Source organism: Neopsephotus bourkii, unplaced genomic scaffold (assembly GCF_033783945.1).
Source record: "Neopsephotus bourkii isolate Nb327-2 ecotype Australia unplaced genomic scaffold, CSIRO-AGI_Nbou_v1 NB_1388, whole genome shotgun sequence".
Lineage (NCBI taxonomy): Eukaryota > Metazoa > Chordata > Aves > Psittaciformes > Psittacidae > Neopsephotus > Neopsephotus bourkii.
Window position 1 is genome coordinate 4,548,570 of NW_026901866.1, and position 21,065 is coordinate 4,569,634.

At 41.0% G+C, this 21,065-nt stretch overlaps 1 long non-coding RNA gene across 2 annotated transcripts; it reads left to right on the top strand.

The window, feature by feature from the left end:
- Positions 1 to 1,415: 1,415 nt before the first annotated feature.
- Positions 1,416 to 9,330, top strand: LOC133219963 (uncharacterized). 2 transcript variants are annotated; one of them, XR_009727586.1, is made up of 4 exons: positions 1,416 to 1,539; positions 3,591 to 3,788; positions 8,537 to 8,769; positions 9,254 to 9,330. It is a non-coding gene; the product is annotated as an uncharacterized LOC133219963 (long non-coding RNA). The 2 variants fall into 2 exon arrangements; XR_009727585.1 differs by lacking the exons at positions 3,591 to 3,788; positions 8,537 to 8,769 and having other exon boundaries at positions 1,423 to 1,539.
- Positions 9,331 to 21,065: the final 11,735 nt, after the last annotated feature.

Below are 21,065 nucleotides of genomic sequence, written 5' to 3' on the forward strand. Positions count from 1 at the left end.
TATTTGGTCGGCTCCGCGCCACTGAGCGGCCGCGCAGCCATGAATGGAGCCCGGCCAGCCCGGGCGCACGGCCCATGTAAGGCAGGCGAGGGGCAGCGCGCCCCCGGCCCGCCGCATGGCCAAATAGGGAGACCCGCGCACCCCTCGGGGCGGGGGGCGGCCCGGGCTCCACTCGGCTCGGCTTGGCTCCCGCGACCCGGGGTGTCAGTGCCCGGAAACGCGGCGCATAACGGCGGAGCCGGTGTGTCCGGGCGAGGTCAGGGGGAGCCGCACGGTGCTGCTGCTGCTGCTGCCCGGTGCTGTCTGTCCCGGTGAGCGGTTTTCCACCGAAAACCAGCCGGTCGGGCTGCTTTTCAGCCAGCGCCCCGTGAGGTTGCTTTGACACCAACAACTGAAGTTCTCCCGCTGCGTGAAGGCAGCATCTGTGACCCGTGCTGCCCCAGGACGGAGCAGCTCACGTTCAGGCTCTTTCAAACTTTGAAGGGCACGAGAGGCAAAAATCCTGCTTGTCTCTGGTTTTGAATGACACCTGTAGCACAAAACGGGGTCTGCTCATTTATGTCAATATGCACACACTTAAACTCCCCGGTTTTGCTCTTTTAATGTGAACTGTATCAGTAATACGCAGTGATATGTATGGGATGGAGGATGAGAGATGGGAATAGCCTGGACAAAAACCATCTATGATATTAATGTAATGTGGCAGTTGTTTTCCTGCTCAGTTTCTGAAACATCCACATTGATAATTCGTTCCAGCAGTGGAACCTAGAAAATCCATGTATCTTCAGGATTTTATTTATTTATTTATGTATTTATTAAGTTAAAAATAGAAAGACTGGAGAGGCATCCCTTGTGTGGGCTTGGCCTGGTATGTGAATGCAGAGACTGTCCACTTGTGTCCCTGAGGAGCTGCATTATAACATGTAGTGCAGTGTCCTTTAGGAGCTCAGTGTACAAAACTGCCCAACGTCCATCTGTGTAAAGCATAGCAGACGAAAAAGAACTGAGGTTTGGGACAGAAGTGAAGGGTGGGATTTACAGATCAAGAGGGGAACACTAGGTAAACTGGATCAGCAGCTTAAGTTCTAGCTTATTAGATGGCAGCCATCACGCAGTTATATACATCTTCAACGAGGTGGAACAAAAGAGCTTGTGAATGCAATCCAGCGTCAGTTCGGAGGCTCTGGTGGGTGCTGGTGTAAGAGCTATCCTTGCACTGTGGTTTGGCTCTGACAAAGGCGTCCAGAACTGGAAGTCGCCAGCTACTCATTTCTAAAGGCTACTCATTTCTAAACTGTATCTAAAGGGGGCGTCAGAGACCCTTCGACTTTTAATTTCGTCTGAAATTGGAGATAGTGGTATCAGTTTCCTCGTTTCTAGAACAATTACTGGCTGGTTAACTCCACCCCAGGCACAGTTTATCTGGACGTTGTGCCCGATTATGAGCTCAACTCTGAAGCAGATGTAGCAACAATTTTCTTGGCCATTGACAGCTTCTGCTTTTCTTTAAATGCCTTGAGGAGAAACAACCTGTTTCAGGTGAGAGACTATTTGTCTGTAAAGGTGTATGTATGTATATTTCATACGTGTGTATATACATATAAATATGCACATATCTGTTATATATGCATGTATATAGCTGTGTATATATACATATGTATGTATTACATTTTTTTCTTAGCTACCTAAGAAAGGAAGGTGAAATACAGTGACCTCAAAAGGTCAAAGCAGGGAAAAACTGCTTCAGCGCCTCTGCTTTGGACAAATTTTGGCTCTTTGTTTTCCTAGTATTGATAAATACGTTACCATATGCTGCTTTCAAATAAAAAACCAAGTCAGCATCTTTTACTCCATGGTAAGTTGCCATACATAATTTAAATCTGCTTCTTTTTTTCCCTAGAACATCTTTGCTCAGAAACCCTCTAATGTGAGGGATTGGCCAGCCTCTCCGGCACTAGAGATTGGTTTACAGTGTTATCTCAGCTGTTCCTCGGCTCAGAGGTGTTACAGTATTTACATAGAAGCCCGTTGCTGATAGCTGCATTGAATTCCTCCCCAATCAGATTCTCCCTGTCACATCCTACATTCCCTTTGGCTAGAGAGGCAGACGCTGCTGCAACTGAGACAAAGCCATCCCTTGCTGCAAAATCTACACCAAACAGTCTGTATTTTCTTGCTTACTTTGTAAAAAATTACTGCCTTTTTCTACTCTTTCCTCAAGTTTTAAATTTCCAGGACTCACATATAGGATCCTGGTAGACATGAGAGTTTATCAATCCACACACACCCCTGGCACATTACAAGGTCAAATGAAAAGGGCACCACACAATGTACGTAAATCCCAAATTACATCTGTTTCCTTGTAGCAACTGAAAAAGTACCCAGCTAATGTTATTCCATTGGCCAAATCATTCTGCTTTCTGCATTGAAACAATATTACAGCCTCAAATAAACCAAACAAGCAAAGAAGCAAAACCCTACTGAAGTACATTATGCAATGTCATCTAGAGGAAAAATACTCCAGCATCTGACTGGTCAGTGTCCCTGCATGCTGTGTACATTTCTCATGACTTAGGTATTGGAGTGAACCCGAAGACAAAGGCAATGAAGGCAGTATGGAGTGTCAGCAGAGCAGAGAGATCTGCAGTGGGCATGATCTGCATGTGCCCCAGAACAGCCTGAACACACAAGAGCATGTAGCCTCAGTGTGTACACAGTATTAAAGGGGTAGTAAAATAATTTATATATGTGTGGCACATGCACATGGGCAAAAATGGACATGTTATTCAACCAACAAAACGCTGCTGTGACTGCAGCCAAAATCAAAACAGTTCTTGCCTCTGCATGGTTAAAATGTGAATTAAAAAAAGACACTGTGATCTTATGATGCCTAGAAATCCCCACAACTGCTTCTCAGCTGTAAATGAAAAACATTCAGCTTAAAAATAAAGCCTTGATTCTTCAAAACCCGTAAAGCATAGAACACTTGTTACCACTGACTTTAGGTTATTTACAGTACTTAACATTGCATTCAGAAATGAAAATGTGTAGGATCAGGTGCTCTATTTTTTTTTCCCTTATCCTTTCAGATTATTTTTTTATTATGTGTACATGTTCCAATAAAAAACAATAAACTTCTCATAATGCACCAAACCATTGCATGTACAGTATACCTTTACCTAGCAGGTCTTAAAGCAGACAACTGCTCACTTAAAATCTTCTATTTCTAAGCCCAATGAATTATGACACATAAAATCTGTCCTAGCACAGAGCCAAATGTTACCTCTCTTAAGCCTTAGGCCAGCATAATCTTCAGCAGAAATTTTACTTTTTCAAGAATAAGAAGCAAATGCCACTCTGACAGGTTTTCTTTTGTCTCATAGCAGCTGTTTGGAGCTATAAGGGCTTTAGAAATACAAGCAGCATTGCAGCAAAGTCGTATTGATGGGCAGGAGTCTTGATGAGATGGGAATGCCAAACATACAGTGTATGATGAATATCACTGTCACAAACTAGTCACTGTCACAAAAGAGTCATACATGGTTATCTATGTCTGTTGTAGTAGTGAATCTGTCTCTGTGTTCATGCAGACACACAAAGAGAAGCCAGAAAAGACAGATCTTCAGTCACCACCAACCTGAAGCGGTTCCCTGTGAAAAGCTCTACTACACATTGCCAATTATATTTTCAGCCTCCCAAGTGAGAAATCCTTCTCCTGTCCTGCTAGAGGACAGCTTCCCAATTTAATAAACACACTGTCAGGAAAACTTCTCCAGAGAATTCATCAGGTATTTCCCTTTCTTAATTATGTCTCATTCAGCCTAGTAGTAACCCATGTTTCATACTTAATATATTCCCTGCCTTCTCAGCATTTAAACCCTTCACATAGCTGCAGGCTGTTATCATCTCTCTGTGTCTTTCACTCGCTTATGTACTGCTGCACATCTATAATTAACCTAAAACATCTTAAGTGTGCGCTGAAATGGTGGAATCATGAGGTGGCCACTGGGAGTTAGAGGTGCAGCTGCAACATCTTGTTATGAAGCTGAATTAGGCACAGGCAACGTAAGTGGAGAAGGTGAGTGGCAGCAAAAAAAATTGTGCTTCTCAGTCTCCGAGTCTCCAGAACCATTATTTGCCACATGCCACTTACAAAGAAAGGCTGTGACTCTCACTCCGATTACACTCTGCAGCAGAAAGAGAGCTCAGAGAGTGCTGAGAGATCCTAAAAGCACTGCAGCTGCAAGGGAGGAACGCCTGGCTTCCAGAAGTGCTGTGTGTCTCTCACAAACCAGAGCATGGCACGCACGACAGGGTAGGACCCCAGCATTCCATACTGTGAAGATTACAGTCTGTTCTGAAATCAAAGGCAGCTAGGGGAAACTGCTACAATTTAGGCTCCTCAGGCTGTCTTATGCCCTGAGGAACATGGAGTAGTTAAAGAGGGCAGAAATAAGTCCTGAGCACTTCGGCTGTTGCCAGCATGTGTCTCGGTTACCAGTCCTGTGCAGTGAGAGATAACTGCAGTACATTAGAAAGATGATTGACAGTATTTCAGTCTCATTTCTACTGTTTCTTTGGGGGTTCTTCCCAGTTACAAAATACATCAGACCTAAACATCAGAAAAGGTGGAACATGAAAAACATCTTTGTGTGTGCTTGTTCATTATCACACAATCATCATTTGATACTTGATGAGTCTCTGGCTGCTAATACAGTATCTATGAATAACAATTCCAAAAGCATAATTCCTAGATGTACCAGAGATAGTATGACATTATCTTACATTAGGTATAATTTAAAAAACAGTGCTTAAAGCTAAATTCTGCCCAGTTAAATTAAATTTGTGATTATTTTCATTTAAATTATATTTCCTTCTTGCATGTGACTGTAAAAAGCCCAGATTTGCAGGAAACATAATGAAATGACATGGGACTTCAGCATATATTTCATTAGTATATAAATTATCTAGATTAAGACCTAAATACTTAAAGATGACAAAGGAGAATAGTGAGAAAGAATGTAAGACACAGACTCAGAAATTTGCAGGCAAAGGCAGTTCCTCACCCTGATTTATGTCTCACTCCAGCTTCAGTTTCCTCCAAGCTCACTGCACCCTTATTTCTTTGCCATAGATCCTATATGTGACATGTTCTATAGAAAGAGATCAGGACTTCATAGCCTATCTATGTACTGTTTTTCAAATTTAGCATCACAATTGGTACCAAACCAGTGCCACGAGCAGATGTATATCAGTTATGGATGGTGGTGTTTCTAGCACACTTCTGTAACCTTTCAGTTTAGTCTAGTTCTCTGTAAGCCCTTCTGCAACGTCTCCGAGTCACAACCATCTGTAGTAATTCATGTCAAAGTCTGTAAAGACTGTTCAGAATGTTTCATTCTAGGAATTTATCTTTTCCATTCTTTACTGCTTCTAATGTCCCCCTTTTCATCAAGTTCCCTTACTTTTATGTTATTATCACTTTCTTACTATCCTCTGTTTCATTACCTTCCTTCTGTTGTAATTCCTATCTTTGTCTTCCTCACTACATATCTGTAAGTTCTCCAGTGCTATATTCTCCAGTATACATACATTATTGTGTGCAGCCACCTATATACAAAACCAGCAGACACCAACTCTGTGAAAAGGAATCAAACTGATGAAGAGTTTCCCAGAGAAATAAGAAGCATACCTTTCTTTTTTTTTTTTTCCCCAACTAGCATACAGTTATAGGAAGATGAAATGTACACATTTTGTCATTACTGGCCGGTCTTCTTATTTATACCACACTGCATTACTTTGATCTTACCAATGTACGTGAGCAGAAGTCTACCACAATGAGTGGGGTTCAATAATTTGAAACAAAAGGAATCTGAATCTACCAGCTGCTGCAGAGCACCGTGTGAGTTTCCAGATTGTTTCTCAGCTGCTTTTTGTTTTTCAGAATCAGAGACATATGCCTCATAATTACAAGAAAAGCAACAATGAAGCAGTCTACTCTAATTGCATTCTAGCTAAGGAGTTAACTTTTAATAAATGAAGCTATCAAATGCTGGCTTTTCTGCTAACCTCTCTATATGCTTTCTCTTTTATTGCACGTTAACACAGGAGCGCCTACATTTCTTAATCTGTATAAACTAAACAGAGAGGGAAGTGTTGCTTTACAGATGAGAAGCTAAGATTCAGCAGGATGAAGTGACTGAACTTACACTGGAAATTGGCAGTTCATGTAAGAACTGAATCCTACTTCTGAAGACCAGTTCCAGCTGTTGAATGAGAAGCACACCATTGTTCCAAGTATGAGTACATAAAGGCTCTCTGAATTTATGGTGTACACAGAAGCAGTTTGCTTTGCCACAATTGATAGACATATCCTTCCAAAGAAATATCATTTACAAGATTCTACTGCTGATGGTTTCTACTGCTGCTATTAGGAACACAAAGATATTTGATGAGTCTCATAAAAATGTGACGATTCCAACCCACAATTTTGCAAAGTGGTACGATGATTTTGATAAAAGCATCTCAGTTATTAACAAAGGAAGTAGCTGGACTATGATATATGGAGAAAACATTGCGGCAAGTGAATTCAAGGGCAGAACTGGAGGATGCTGAGACTGGCTTGTAACTTTCTGGCAAAATTATTTCTCTTGCTAAAAACCCACACATTCTTCGAGCTACATTTTACCCCAGAAGTTTTGTACTCCTGTGATAGGGGCACTTCTGAGTTACCTGTAGAACAGAATGCTTGATTTCCAATGTATTGGAATACTTTATTCTAGTTACTGTCATCCTTAACATAGGAGGTCCTGTTACTGGCTCAGCCAACTTAGTAATCATGAATGCTTGACACAAAGATGTTTAAAAGTCAAGTTTAAGTTAGCGTTTTGTATAAAGCTGTTCAACGTGCCCTGCAGGTAAATAGCAAACAGCAACGATGTACCCTTCCATTTAAAACATCTGTAAGACATCATTAAAATTTCTATTTATTGTCATTCTTTCTGTAAAGAATGGCCAGAGAGAAACTGTCCTGAACTTGGGAGCAATGATCCATTGCAGGTGGGGATTTGAATCATTACAAAAACCGGAAAACTTCTTCAAAAGAGGGTTAAAATGGAAAGGTTAAATTCATATTTAGGAACAGGTAATATACCTAAAATCTCTGTGATTCAAGTTCAGAGGAAGTACCAGATGGCATCAGTAAAATCTCATTGGCAAAAGTTCATCATTTAAGTCAACTGGGAAAAATGTTGCTGAACACAGAGTTTTAATCTGTTGCAGTAAGCATAGTAGATGTTCAGGGGGAAAAAAAAGGTCAATTTGATGGTTCATAAAGCAATTATTTTCCCATAAAATTTCTTCAAAAATAATACACAAAACACAACCAAAGACAGTAACCACAAAGAAAATCTCAATGTTTTCCTACTTTGCAAAATAGTATCAAAATATCAGGCCATGCAGTTGCCCTCAGAGAAACTACTCTCATGATAAGCAAATGTCTCCCATTGCACAGTGTCTTGCATAGATCAAGGTATTGGATAGACATTTGACAAAGCTTGACATGCAGAAAAATTAAAATACAGCATACTGCCTTTCAGAATGAGAAAAAATGGCCCTCAAACAAGGAACTCAGTAAAAATCAGTAAAAAAAAGAGAAGTTACTTGCTGGGTGAGGTTGCTAAGTCTCAAATCAGCCATCCTGTGAGGAGAATAGGGGCACACAGATGGGCTTGCATTGACATTATCCTCCAATAGAGATAGTGAGTGAGGACCAAGTTTTCTAAGGATTCAGACTATATTCAGACTGACTGACAGAGTAAAGGAGAAAACCCCCCATGTTTATTTAACTTCGTTTAACCGCATGACGTTTGGACACTGTATCTGCCAGGGCACTGAGGGCACCACAGCCCTGACTGTCCCTGCTTGTCCTACCCTGGGGCTCCCTTCACCCAGCCCACAGCCCAGGACCCCATGTTAGCCATGTTCCTGACCCCCATCTGAACCTTGACATCTCAGCCTAGCCTTGTCATTATGGACCTGTTGCCTACCCATGGATCTGAACCATGTTCTGTAGATTGACTTCCCAGATTGACATCAGACCTGCCTCACTACCATGATACTGCCTTTTGATCTGGACTCTTGCTTGGTCTTGGCCACCATCTTCAGACCTGTCCTTTTTGCCTCATTTGGGCACTGTGGGACTGCGACCTGGCTGGTGGGACACCTGTAGCCCTGCTGTCCCCTGCCTGCTGTGTTACCTGACACGGGATTCCCCATCTGCTGTAGAGAGGCCATACCAAGAGCCTTCCTGCTGATCCTGCTGGCTACACTACCTATTCATTGTTACTCTTTGCTTTTCTAGCCAATATATTACTTGCCTCTGCTCCCTTCACCACCATTCACAGAGGCTTTACATGGGCATTGGGTTAAAAAATAGAAAGCAGATACCCAGGATACCTTAAGTCAAGTAGAACTAGTAGATTTCAAAGTCATGTTTCATCTCTTGTTTTCTCTCCTTTTGCTTTTTCATGACCAGAAATACATGCAACAGAATGAGACAGAATTTTATTTGTTAAGCTTCAAAGGCATTATGGTGCTTAGGATGCTAAGAACTGAATAGAGCATTAAACTTGTATCTCACATTCCAGCAGAGTACTCTAACCTCTAATCTGTAATAAAAATGAGAAGGAATATCCTCCTCTATGTCCATGTCCTTTTTCACTCCCAGGTGGCATATAAAAATAAAACTGACAAAACAAACAATAAAAAGTCCTATTTAGTTTCTCAGGAAGAACAGATGCTCAATTTCTACAAGGATTTTAGGTTCTGGCTTCCAAGCAAACAGAGTATCTACCTCATAGCTTCTCCAGTTCAAGCACACTAACTCCAGAAAGGAATGAAGTTTCAGATACATTGCAGGATTTAGTGTTTCCTGTGTATTATCTCAATGTTCCAGTGCCTAAATAATCTCATGCATTTTAGGTGGTACCCACACACCTACGCCAGTCATATGCAAATTTTCTAGATCCTTGTCTGAGTGACAGGCAGCTAAGAACTAGGTACTGCAGCAGCACCAGCCTGCCTTACCTTTAGCACATTACATATATATTTTTTAAAGTAGCAATTAAAATCCATGGTGCTTTCAAAAATTACACCATTTTAAAGGTAAAGACTTTTAATGCAGAATCTCTTGTGAAATGTAAATTGTGTCAAAGCCTTTGGAAACAGAAGGAAACTACTTTGTCTTCTGTAGGACTTATCCACACTGTTTTGGTTTTCTGTCATTGATGGTCAAGCTGGTTCCCACTGAAGACCGTATGGCCAGTCAAGGTAAAATTATCTAAATGGATGCTGTAAGAATGAAACTGTTGCACCTATAACACTGTAGGGAATTCTAAGTACCCAAGTGCAAGAAAAATGGGAATTAACTACCAAACTACTTAATAAACTTTCATTGACTTTATAGGCTCTGGAATAAGCACAGGAAGAGTTGTCTATATATATTTTTTTTCCTATGAAATTAAGGACACAACTATCTATAGATAAAAGAAGACATAAATACCCATGGATAAAGAAATATTTATTTGGTAGAGCTATAACTAGCAAATTTACTTTAGCCTTTAATTATGAGTCACTGTGTACCTTACAAACCTGTTAATTCGGGTTGTCATCTTCAAAGGACACTGCAGGAGTTCAAACCCCAGCACAAACTGGATTATTCATATTAAACTAAGTGATTGAAATATTTTGTTGATTTGATTTCATTAGTACCAGGAAGCAGGTGAAATTCCATACAAGCATAAAATAAATTCAGGATTAAATAAATAATAGGATAACTACTGAAAATTACTGTCTAAGCATATTCTGAAAATTAGGTCAGTTGGGCTGGAAGCATATAAATGAAGTAAGCCCTTAAAGGTTGAGACATTAAGAGAAAAAGCTAAAATGTGTACTGTAGTTAGTCTTGTGCTATTGAACAACCTGCATCTATACTAAAGTCAGTAGCTTTCTAGCTCTTTAGAGGCCTTCCAATTTGGTATAATTAAGTTTTTCATATTTATTAGTGAATTTTAAACTCCAAAAATTCCTGTGAGGCTTTTATTCACAAGACAATGAGGTACAGATTAATTGACCTAACAATAAACAGAAGTAGCACTGCCGTGTTTTAAGCATCAGTTCAGTAGTCCTCAAATTTTCTACTTATCATCCCCACTCCTACTGGTGTTTTGCGGCATGCAATTTTACAGATTACTATAACAAGATCAAATAGTTGTCATAATGAAGAAATTGCTTTGCTCAGCCAGATTCTCCAAGCTGATCTGCTTGAAAGCTGTAAAGTTCTGCTGGTTTCAGCAAAGTTATACCCAGCCGAAGCCACAAAGGAGTGAGATTGTGAGCTCAATTATTAACAAGGAAATTAAATCTGGAAGTGTTTACCTTTAGGAAAAATATCTGGGCAGTATTCAAATGAAAAGAAAAAAGACAGTCTTGGAATTCAAATGAGCACAGAAACGTACGTGGGTTGAAAATCACAACTTTACATAAATTCTTGTTTTGCTTCCTGCTTCTGGAACTGGTAGGAAAATGCAGGTAGATATAAAAATGTCACCACTGCCAAAACAACTAATGCGATGTCATAGGTGAATTAGTTACTTAACCTGGGAAAAAGTCATGTGGGATAGATGAACTCTAAAAAGAAGAAAAGATCTAGGTCATACATAGGTACCACAAAAATCTGAGTCAGGGAAAAGAATGCTACAAAGGTGACTGTTGGGTAAATATGTCTGCAAATAGAATTCCAATAAAGCTAAACATGAGGTTATTGCTTTTGAATATTCATGAGTTTGGATGCCCTTTTATTTGTAATGCATATCATTTATATGATCATACATCAGGCTTTGTCAATTCTTATCTGTCATGCATCACTATGCTTACAGGGCATGAAAGAAAATTAATTTTAAAGTATTACGAAACCACATCTTACTTAGCAACACTCTCTGTATTTATTTTGAGACATTCTAGATATTTTTTATGTTTCTGTCATTGCAGAATAGAAGAAGAAAGTGCAGCAGGGCTACTCGTCCTCAAGTACGTGGTGCCATTCAGAATCAAGACTTATAACCAACAGGACATATTTCTCACTGTATAATTACACACTAGCAATACAGACCAAAACTGTTTCCAATACTAACACAGAACTGCATAAGAACTTCTGTTAGAATGAAGTTAAAAGAACTTCTATTGCAGAATTAATAATGAAGGAAGCTTAGACTGGGTTAAAACATAACAGGAATTCTTTCTATCTAGCAGCAGAATCATATATGGGCTTGCATAAAAGGGTGACCAATTTGCAAATGAATTTCATTTTTTACTTTAAAAGGATGGGCAAAAATAAACAAGAAAAGTCAGAAAATAAAGAAGTGGAAGATTAATTGGAGAAATTATTGTTTCAACTAACTATTGCTGTGCTAGCTTTTCTGAACACATTACAAAATCTGCTTTTATCAGTTATGGAAAAAATATCAGCAAACTAGATACACTTACAGAACTCAGGTGCTCTTTGGAAGGTGTGTTTGGGGGTACTGATGCTTGTTTTGGGAATATCTAGAACAATGGTTTCCAAGTGGGGTTCATGAAACCCAAAGGCTGCACAAGGCAATCCATTGGGGTGGAGGAGAAAAATATTTTTTGTAGCATTAATAAATAAAAAAAAAAACCTTTAAAAATAGTGTTTCTTTCATCTTTATCTCATTCTCTTTTTAATTTCTATCATTGTGTATAACATACAGAATGTGTTAGTACAGTATTAGCTGTATATAATTTATACATTAATAAATACACATATATTGGGGGTACCTGTTCAAAAACTGTTTACTGATAGGATGTACAATCAGAAAAATTTGGAGACCACCAGCTTAGGATGCTTACTGCTGAAGGTCAACAACAAAAATAGGATGCAGTCCGAAATCTGATCAAGGGTGGCTGAACAAGTGAACTTAATAACATAAGGTTTAACAAACAAAAACCACAACAGCCCCTTTAGACATACTCAGCACAAGGACTTCTACAACAGTTAAGGTCAGGCATAAAATCAACTTTATAAATACAAAAGGAAATTCAACAAAATAAAGTACATAAAAGGGAGGGTAGAAAACATAATGAAGGAAAACAAAACCAATAAATGAAATCCTAAATCAAATAAAGATAAAAAATCTCACAGGAAAAATAAGAGGATGCAAATTATGATTAATTAAATAAAAAAGCAACAAAAATAGGAAAAAAAGAGGAAAGAGGTAAGAACAATAAAGATGGACAATTAGATTAGGATTGAAAGAAAAGAGGGAAGAATGGAGGTTATTCTGGCCAACATTCACATCTCTCCCTCTTGCTGGATTCCAAGACTCATTGAAGTCTAAAAGGATTTGAGCAATCATCTCCCAGTTTCTAATTTGAGAGATATGGCGAGGATAGATCAACTGAAAGACATGCTCATAAAGATCATTTGGTATTTAACTCACATTGTATCTCTCACAAATCCTTCTGGGACCCAGGGTCATGGACATAGCCCTGACACAACAGGTTCTCTGTGGTACCAACCAGATATGTAATAGAAGCAAAATGAAGAGCAAAACCACTAACGTTCCAGTATACCCAGAATGTAGCTGTGAGGATTAAGCAGTAAATAAAAAATGTTTGTGCATTTCAGGCTCCATTTTACCAGCTTCCAAATGCAATTGGAAGTCACACAGTAACTTTTATGACTGAGAAGATAATTCAATTATAACATTGATTTCAGAAAGCTTAATTGTATGCAGAAAAAAAAAAAAAGTTACCACAGACAGGTATTTCAAAAATAGTTTTTAACAAAATCTGTTTTTTCAGAAGTTTGTTTCAATTCCATTTGATTATTGTGGAGCTTTAAGAGAGGGAGAAAAGAGAAAGTATCCATGTCATTCTGTTTGTGCTGAATAAGTATAAAAGATATTCTTTTGTTCCAGCATTTAGAAGGCTCCTTACAGAGAGTCTGTCATAGGAAGCACATGCTAGGTTTTGGGCTTGAGTTTGGGTACATTTATTTCTGTTATTTTCCATATCCAGAACACATACTGTGGTCAATCTAAAGCTGATTTTTCCACCTTCTATATTAACATGCATGAGAGATGAATGTTTAATGCCTAAGTTTTAGCTGCCAGCTCTGCCCTAGCAAGGATTCACAGCTCCTGCGTTCGTGTTAATTCACAGGGTAAGTTAAATATTTCAGAGAACAGAATCAGCAAAAAATAAAACCTAAGCAGTGAACCACCTCAATCAGTGTTGTGTTTCCTCTGATCCTATCCTCTAAAATATTAAACATCTATGTACCATCACCTAATTCAGCATAAGATGATGCTTGCTGGTTGAGGACAAATGAGGACAATGGTCTTTTGGAAATACAATTTGTCTCCAAAGCTTAGATGCCCTCTCTTACCAGTCTACATTCCCTCACTTTCTGAGGGCTCAAGCCCCTTGCAATTCTCATTGAAAGAAACAAAAAGTACTTCAGTTATGGCCAACTTTATTTTACAATGATTTTTTAATAGCAGTATCTTATTGGTAAATAGCATATGTAGTACTCCTGTGTTCCTACTGTGGTACACTAACTCCCAGAACAAAGCTACAGGAGATTCTAGGCAGGAGCTCCTACAGGAGGAAGTATGGCTAGATATAGACAAGATTGGATCTCTTGCTACACCCCAGTGATTAGGTGCTTAATCAGAATGAGAGATATTTTGGGGCTGTTTCTGTACCTGTTCTTCCCCTTCAGCACAAGTAATTGTTGTCTGTAAATTCTGTAAACAGTTGAGATTGTTGGCTAAGCTGTAGGCTAGGGAAGACAGACTCACTGATTTCCTCAGGGGTGTTGATGTAGCCTTCTTTACCACAGTTTCCCAAGGGTTCTAGAAAACAAGATGATATCCACATATGAGAAGCTCTGGAATATGTTTGATGATATTAAAATCCAAAGCATCACACCCAGAATAATGGCAAGACCCGTGCTAAAGAAAACACATTAATCATTAGTTAATCATTAGAGGACCATTCCTGACTTTGGGTACTTGACTTTGCAAGCATGATAAAATTTGCACAAACATCCTGGGGAGGCTAAAACCCAGAAAGCTGATATTCAGTAGGACAGCATATAGCAGCACTATGGCTTGTCACTCACCCTCATGCCTTAGAACTTCTTCAACCAAGAAGAAAAGAAGAGTAATTGTGGTGGATGACTCCCTTCTGAGGGGAACAGAAGGGCCCATTTGTCAACCAGATCCATCCCACAGGGAAGTCTGCTGCCTACCTGGGGCTCAGATTAGAGATGTTAAAAGGAAACTCTCTGATCTGGTGCAGCACTCTGACTACTATCCGCTGGTGGTTTTTCAGGTTGGCAGTGATGAAATTATTACAAGGAGGGCAAGGGCAATGAAGAGAGACTTCAGGGCCCTGGGTCGGTTGGTTAGAGGGTCTGGAGCGCAAGTGGTGTTTGCCTCCATACCTGTTACAAGCAAGGGTGAAGAGATAAATAGGAAGAGTCTGCAGATTAATATATGGCTACGTGACTGGTGCCAAAGGCAGGGTTTTGGCTTTTTTAATCATGGGCTGCTATATGAGACACCTGACTTGCTGGTGGCGGGTGGGATACACCAGTCCCAGAGGGGGAAAAGTTTTTTGGGGCAGGAGTTAGCAGGGCTCATTCACAGGGCTTTAAACTAGATATGAAGGGGGAAGGGGAGATTACTGGGCCTGTTGGGGACAAGCCCAAGAGAAGCATGCTAGGGCTTGAAGGATGGCATACTAGGGAGGACTCTCAATCTATTGCTCATTTAAGGGAAAGGATAGTTGTTTAGACCCTGTCCCGCAGGGAAAAAAGGGTACCAGGGCGAGAGTCAACAGAGCTCACTCACAGAGCTTCAGGTTAGACTCAAAGTGCAAGGGGATTGTAGCTGGGTTTGAACTAGTGGGGCATTGTTCTAGTATTAATGAAGACCAGAAGGCCTCCCACCTCCCAAGGGTGCCACTAGCGTGCTCTGCTCGCTCCCTGAAATGCTTGTACACCAATGCACGCAGCATGGGGAATAAACAGGAGGAGTTAGAAGTCTGTGTGCGGTCTAAAGGTTATGATCTGGTGGCAATTACAGAGACATGGTGGGACAGCTCACACGACTAGAATGTGGTCATGGATGGCTATGTCCTTTTTAGGAAAGATAGGTCAGTAAAGCAAGGTGGTGGAGTTGCTCTTTATGTGAGACAGCAACTAGAATGTATTGAGTTCTGTCCAGGGGCAGATGAGGAGCAAGTGGGAAGTCTGTGGGTATGAATTAAGGGACTGGCTGGTACGGGTGATACAGTTGTGAGGGTCGATTATAGACCTCCTGATCAGGACGAAGGAGTTGATGAGGCTTTCTATAGGCAGCTGAAAGCAGCCTCACTACTACATGCCTTGGTCCTCATGGGGGATTTTAACTACCCCGATATTTGCTGGAAGACTTACACAGCCAATCATTCACAGTCTAGGAGGTTCCTCCAATGCATTGATGATAACTTCTTAATGCAAATGATGGATGAACCAACTAGGAGAGGAGCACTGCTGGATCTAGTACTCACCAAGAAGGAGGGTCTGGTTAACGTGGTGATGGCCAGTGACAGCCTTGGCTGCACTGACCATGAGATGGTGGAGTTTAGGATCCTGTGTGGGAGGACTAGAATACCTAGCAAGGCCACAGTTCTGGATTTCCAAAGGGCCAACTTTGGCCCCTTCAATCAACTGCTAAGGGAAGTTTTATGGGAAAGGGTATTAGGTGGTAAAGGAGCTCAAGATAGCTGGTCAGCATTTAAGGACCACTTCTTCCAAGCTCAGGATCAGAGTGTCCCAATGGGTAGGAAATCAAGTAAGGGAGCCAGGAGACCAGCATGGTTAAACAAGGAATTGCTGGGCAAACTCATGTGGAAAAAGAGAATCTATGGATTATGGAAGGAGGGGCTGACCACTTGGGAGGAATATAGGATAGTTGTTAGAGGATGCAGGAAGGCAATTAGGCCAGCTAAGGCCTCCTTGGAACCTAATCTTGCAAGTTGGGTTAAGGACAATAGAAAGGGCTTTTTCAAATACATAGCGGATAAAACTAACACAAGAGGCAATATAGGCCCACTGTTGAACGAAGTGGGTGCCCTGGAGACAGAGGATTTAAAGAAGGCAGAGGTGCTGAATGCCTTCTTTGCCTCTGTCTTTACTCCTGCAGACTCTCCCCAGGGGCCCAAGGTTCCTGTAGCCCCAGAAGGAGTCAGGATAAAGGAGGAGTTTGCTTTGGTAGATGAAGATTGGGTTAGGAATCAGTTAAGCAATCTGGACATCTATAAATCAATAGGTCCGGATGGAATACACCCACGGGTGCTGAGGGAGCTGGCAGAGGTCATTGCTTGGCCACTCTCCATCACCTTTGGTAAGTCGTGGGAACAGGAGAGGTGCCTGAGGATTGGAGGATGGCAAGTGTCATGCCAGTCTGTAAGAAGGGCAAGAAGAGGACCCGGGTAATTATAGACCGGTCAGCCTTACCTGCGTCCCTGGAAAGGTGATTGAACAACTTATTCTTGACACCATCTCTAGACATACCAAGGATGAGGGGGTCATTAAGAGCAGCCAACATGGTTTTACCAAGGGGAAGTCATGTTTGTCCAACCTTATAGCCTTCTACGAGGAAGTAACGAGGTGGATGGATGATGGTAGAGCAGTAGATGTGTTTTTTCTTGACTGCAGTAAATCATTTGATACTATTTCCCACAGCATCCTCATAGATAAGCTAAGGAAGTGTGGGCTTGATGATCAGGTAGTGCGGTGGATCAAGAGCTGGTGGAAAGGAAGAAGGCAGAGAGTTGTGATCAATGGTGCAGAATCTAGCTGGAGGTCTGTGACTAGTGGAGTACCTCAGGGGTCAGTGCTGGGACCAGTGCTGTTTAATATTTTCATCAACGACCTGGATGAGGGAACTGAGTGTACCCTCGGCAAGTTTGCTGATGACACTAAACTGGGAGGAGTGGCTGACACACCAGAAGGCTGTGCTGCCATTCAGCAAGGCCTGGACAGGCTGGAGAGTTGGGCGGGGAGAAACTTGATGAAATTCAACAAGGGCAAGTGTAGAGTCTTGCATCTGGGGAAGAACAACCCCATGTACCAGTACAGGTTGGGGGTTGACCTGCTGGAAAGTAGTGAAGGGGAAAGGGACCTGGGGGTCCTGGTGGATAGGAGGATGACCATGAGCCAGCAATGTGCCTTTGTGGCCAAGAAGGCCAATGGCATCCTAGGGTGTATTAGAAAGGGTGTGGTTAGTAGGTCAAGAGAGGTTCTCCTCCCCCTCTATTCTGCCTTGGTGAGGCCACATCTGGAATATTGTGTCCAGTTCTGGGCCCCTCAGCTCAAGAAGGACAGGGAATTGCTTGAAAGAGTCCAGTGCAGAGGCACAAAGATGATTAAGGGAGTGGAACACCTCCCTTATGAGGAGAGGCTGAAGGAGCTGGGTCTCTTTAGCTTGGAGGAAACTGAGGGATGATCTCATCAATGTTTACAAATACGTAAAGGGCGAGTGTCAGGATGATGGAGCTAGGTTTTTTTCAGTGATGTCTAGTGATAGGACAAGGGGCGATGGGTGTAAACTGGAGCATAGGAGGTTCCATGTGAATATCAGGAAAAACTTCTTTACTGTGAGAATGACAGAGCACTGAAACAGGTTGCCCAGGGGGGTTGTGGAGTCTTTTACGTTGGGGATATTCAAGGCCCGCCTGGACAAGTTCCTGTGTGATGTACTCTAGGTTACCCTGCTCTTGCAGGGGGGTTGGACTAGATGATCTCTTGAGGTCCCTTCCAACCCTTGGGATTCTGTGATTCTGTGATCATAATGCCACTCCCTTTCTGCAGTGGAGTAAATTGCTCTTTGCAGGAAATTAACACAAATGAAATGCTAATGCACAAGAGTTCTAAAGTCTATTGCAAAGGAACTAAAGAGACACTGAAATATCTGTATAAAAAAATACATACTGTAAAGACATCAGATCAGAATTTCACTTTTGTTATTACTCTGCAATGTGCACTGTAGATTAGAATATTATTCACAAAAGCCAATTTCCATTTCAGTATCCACTCTTTACAAGTGTCTTAATCAGAACCAGGAAGCATATTCCACCTCTAAACAGTATCTACAACTATTTAATTAGATTCTGACACTGAGCTCAAAACCTGAGGGAGGCTTACATAGCTACCTTCTCCAAGTACATGGTATCATTACTCATTTTGAAAACAGTAGCTACAACTTTCATCACATATTTTAGAACACAAACCTCTGGATTGTTAAGGTTTCTTAGACAAGCTCAAGAGAAATGTACACAGTTAAAAAGTAAAAGTTTGTTTAAAACTGAAAAAATTAAGATTAACAGAGCAGCATAGAGTTGAATGCTTGTCTGATTCAGGGCTGTCTCCATTGCTTAACAGAGGCGCTTGCCATTGCACACATTCTGAGCATGCTGACTCCCCAGACATGCACCCTTCAGCAACACTTCACTTAATTCATCTAGTCCTATTAAAGTAGCGAGAGGAGAAAAGAATCTATAGAGGGCACACAAGGCTATGCCTATGGGCCAGCCAGGAAACACCAGCACAATGAGGCAGAATAATCTCCACACCAAGCAGTTGCAGTCTGCCGTCTGATACCCAGTGACACAGAAAAGAAGGGTTAACTTTAACTGCAAGTCTATACAGAGACACATAGATAGAACTTGGTTTGAAAATTTCATTTTTGGGGGAAAAAGAGATATTTTCAGCCAAGAAAAATTTGTTTCCTGTATTTAACAGAAGTAGAATGTAACAAATACCAAGTCACACATGCCTCCTGGAAAACTTCCCAAGGAAGAGGGAAATATCGGATTCACTTTAATGAGTAGTTTTCTAGGCTAGGATGACTTGCATGCAAGTTTTTGACATAGATCTACAAAGTTGCAATGTTCCTTCAATACATAAGCAAATACGGCTATTGATGAAGAATAAAATTAATGTTTGGAATATAACACATGAAGAAAACCCCAAGGTCCAGACTACGCCTAGTCCAATAAATCAGCAGAAGTTCCCATGTTGTCAACAGACAATTTAAGAAGGACACTTCTGATTGCTTATTCTCTGGCTTAATGAGAACAGGTGGCACACAACTAGTATTAAGCTAATTGAGTTTATGTATCTGCTGGTCTTTTTCATTATCACCAACTCCCTGTGCTGAGCTTTGAGACTATGTGCTTTATTTAACAGATCCATCAAGCCTATTATCCAGGAAGACTATTAACAGTTACCTCCCCAGTGACTGAGATGTGTCGTGAGCTGTCAGAGCATTTTATTTCCACCTTGTTCATTCTTTCAGCAGTCTGGAAAATTGCAGATATATTTATATGTATGAAAATGCTACACAATCCAAAGCATAACCTGGCATTTTCTGCTAGTTTTGTGAGACAGCCATCTGATAAATAAACCAAGAAAACTCAAACAATGGAAAAATAAATTGATCCTACTAAAATACTAAAACAGTTCTTACTTTTCATAATTTATAATTGAGATTACATGGTCAAAATACAAATTCCTCAGGAATTTCTTTTAAAATTAAAACCCAAGTGTTCACTATGCACACCTTCATTATCAAAGGACTGCTGTTAACCAGCCCTATATGGAAGGTGATAAAGTGGTTGAGCATCAAGAAGAGAAAAAGAGGGTAGTGAAAAGCAGTATTAGTTAGCCTAATGTCCTGGGTTTAGCAGTAGCAGTCATTTTTGTCTCTTTCTTGGTAGCTGGTGCAGTGCTGTGTTTTGACTTTCAGGCTCGGAACAGAGCTGATAACAATGATGTTTTGGTTTGGCCAAGGACTTTGTGAGTCTCATGCTCTGCCAGGGAGGAAGGGAAAGCTGGGAGGGAGCAAAGACAGGACACCTGACCCAAACTGACCAAAGAGGTATTTCATACCACAGCACGTCATGCCCAGGATGTAACTGGGAGTTACCCGGAAGGGCTACGGGACTGCAGAGTTGGAGGAGGTACCGGTCGGTGCTTGGTCAGGCTGGGGGGGCGAGTTATTGGTCACCTGGTGATGAGGTGTTGTATTCTCTTCCCTTGTTATTTCCTTTATCATTACTATTACTGGTGGTAGAAGTAGTGATTTGTGTTATACCTTAGTTACTAAACTGTTCTTATCTCAACCCGTGGGCGTTGCATTCCTTCTGATTCTCCTCTCTGTCCCTCCAGGAGCAGGGGGAGGGCAAGAATGGGGGGGAGTGGGTGAACAAGCTGTCTGGCTGGGGTTAAACCATGACACCTAATGAGCAATCCCTGCAGATGGCACAGTATTACTGAGTTAAATGGGTTGCTCTAATTCAGACCCTAATAAAATACATGAACATGACAGCAGGCAGTGCTTTAAAATCATGACAGAGAAAACACCGTCATGAAAAATAAATAGCTCTGGGTCTATGGACAGCCTAAACAGTTCCATTTATTCCACCAAGTTCAGTTTACAAAACATTTAAAATATGACCAGAAAGAATGTTTTCCTGAATGATATAACTCTACCAAGATAGTGTTTCTCATGGACTAATTTCATACTAATCACACTAATATTTCATACTAACATAATAACACTGCTTTCCATGTTCCTGTTTAGAAAATAAGACTATAGCAGGGCTCAGGGGAAAGATCATGTGGATCTATTAGCTCAATTTATGCTGCTTTATGTGTACTGAAAAGTACAGAAATTGCTCAATTATCAGTAAGTCAGAAAAAATACACTGAAAACAGCCTTACCATGACATCACAACTCCATGGCTTTTTAAATTATCAGATTTTCTCTTCTAGGTGTTCACCCAAGCAGTAAAGTGAGGTGAATATTGTTCACCGAAAGCCCTTGTCTCCTCTTTCATTGCCTGAACAGGACCAGCCACACTGTACCAACACACAGACATGGCCACAGCTACGGATGTGCCCTCAGGCCTCGGGTGGCCTGCAAGGAATG